Source organism: Gobius niger (assembly GCF_951799975.1).
Source record: "Gobius niger genome assembly, chromosome: 8".
Classification (NCBI taxonomy): Eukaryota; Metazoa; Chordata; class Actinopteri; order Gobiiformes; family Gobiidae; genus Gobius; species Gobius niger.
This window is the reverse complement of record NC_136859.1, coordinates 34485227-34487733: the sequence shown is the minus strand read 5'-3', so window position 1 is coordinate 34487733 and position 2507 is coordinate 34485227. Positions and strand designations below refer to the sequence as shown.

Below are 2507 nucleotides of genomic sequence, written 5' to 3'. Positions count from 1 at the left end.
TCACACACACCCGCCCATGATGGTCCTGTCGGTCTGTGAGTGAGAGCCCTGGGACACTCGGCATGTGTACCGCCGCTGGCCTGAGCTCCAGTGGCACGTGGGGATGGACAGGGAGCTGCTCATGTGAAACCTGCGCTCCGGTCCCAGGACGGCGGTGCTGCTCTGGACCCCACTGCTCACTGGACTCCCATCAGCCAACCAGCTCACCTGAGCAGAGGGCCCCGCCTGAGAGGACACACAGAGCAGAGACACTGTGGGAGACTGGAGCTGTGCGGGGGACGGAGGGAACACTGTCACCACAGGAGGAGCCGAATCGTCTGGAACAAGAAAACACAAAGATGTCAGTGGAAATATAAGTGTTTATCCAGACAAAGTGTGGGGAAACTGTCGGCAGGAAACCAGTGTGAGCAGTGTGCAATAATCACATGTTACTTTTAGCTTCTGTTTCATTATTCTGACACCACTGATACATCTATTCATAGGTTTTTCTAGTAAATATGTATGTTTTATTGTTGTGCTTGATGTCCCTCATGCAATGTTAGGATTTGTTTTTGTTTTTCCATCCTCAAACACAGATGTTTAGTGTGAATTTTCCTCTATGAGTTAACATTCGGAAATGATTCGGTTTTACAAATACTGTCTCTCTAACACTGTCTTGCCTCGTCCTAAACACTTCCACAGATTCACTCTGATGCCTAAACTCACAAAATAAAGTGAACGATTCAGTAACAATGGAGCAATGCAGTTGTTTAGGTTATTTACGACTGTAACATGCATTTTGGTCCTCTTGCTATACTAGGTAAAAATGACCTCATGGTGAAAAAAATGTGTCAGGGCTTTAGTTTGAAGCCTCAAGGTTCAGAAAAGATGCAGAAGTTTGAAAATACATTTTGAATCCGTTTTATAGAAGAGGTTTGAAAAATAGTGATCACAATGTGAGTCTGTGGAGTCAAAGGGCCGACAGCGGCAAGACATTTGAGTGACTTGGAGACAGAAAGTCGGCAATAAAAGGGTTCAAATATTTAAAAAGTGATATTATTTCTAAATGTATGACAAGAGGAGAGGTCAATCTACAAAATGAAGAAAAAAAAAAAAATTCTGTTCCTTCAAAAAGTTCAAACATATAATACTTTAATATGTATGAAAAGAAGAGAGTTAGACCTTCAAAATAAAAATAAAAGTTTTGAAAAGATAAATCCTTTTTATAACTATCTAAATGTATCTATGGAGCCCTGGATAATAAATACTTTTATCATACAATAGTTTTTAAAGAGTTTGGTTTAAATGCACAGATAATCACACACATGAAATAATTTCAAACTTCATTCCATTGATTCTAAAATATCACTAAAGTGGGTTGTTAAAATAGGATTAAATTAAAAGAAATAACTCTCTAAAAAATGTGAATCAAACGTTTGTTGCAACATAAATAAAAAATAACCATATAAATGAGAGTGTGGAGAGTCTTACCTGTGACCCAGAGCTGGGAGCCTGGGCCGAATACCACAGTGCTTCAGTTTGTAGAAACGCTCGTACAAAAACCTCCTCACTCTCACTGACGAGGACAGAGACACTCTCACTTCCTGTGGACACTCAGCACATGTCCAGCCCCTTCATCTGTGTCCCTCTGGTCCATGAGAGACCTGAGGAGGTCATCAGGAGGTCATCAGGAGGAGAGAGGACACCAGGACGGAGCTGTGAGGAGACGACAGACAGAGACAGAGAGCAGGAGAAGAGGAAGTGAGGAGCTTAGGTTTTTGTCACACTCTATATCACTGTGATACGTGCTCACTAACAGAGCTGTCCCATGTCTTACAGTAATAAACTCCAGAGTCTCCTTGGTCCACATTGTTGACGGTCAAACGATAATCTCTTTTAGACTGATGAGTGCATGTGAATTTGGAGGAGGACACACCAGAGCCGTAGTCTGGAGTGCTCCAAGAATGGTAAAATCTCAACAGAAAGTGTGGAACTCCTCCTGGAGCCTGTTTGTACCAGCGAGCATCACTATTCTCCACATGTCCCAGGTTGCAGTCCATGGAGACGCTCTGTCCTCTCCTCACCGTCACATCTGGAGGCTCCTGAGTCAGCCGCGTCACAGCGCTCACACCTGGAACGAGAACAAGAGCTGAAGTGAGGAGAGAGAGTGGGAGTGAGCGGAGAGCAGCAGGGACAGCAGCCTCCTTACATGTGAGAGCACAGCCCAGAGTGCACAGGCTCCACAGCATGTTGTCAGGGAATGTACTCATGAGTCGCCGGGCGGCTTATAAAGACAGAGAGGAGACGCAGGAGGAGGGACTCAGCACTCAGCACCAACACTGCACCTCATCCTGTCTGAGGATATGTGCCATGTCGGCCTCAGAGCCAAGATCAGACTCAGAATGATTCGGAAACTTTTAGACTCAGGTTTTAGAGATGAACCAATATCTACCCACAATGGATGACATTAAGAGGTGCGTCTGGTCTTCACAGTCCTGACCTAAACATTATTGCAGATCTAAAAAAAA

At 44.2% G+C, this 2507-nt stretch overlaps 1 gene segment (V, D, J or C); it reads right to left on the bottom strand.

The window, feature by feature from the left end:
* LOC306966086 (immunoglobulin lambda constant 6-like) lies at positions 1–2228 on the bottom strand. The segment is given in 3 exons: positions 2189–2228; positions 1916–2110; positions 1–317 (listed from the first exon to the last, which is right to left on the bottom strand).
* Between the last annotated feature and the right edge of the window lie 279 nt (positions 2229–2507).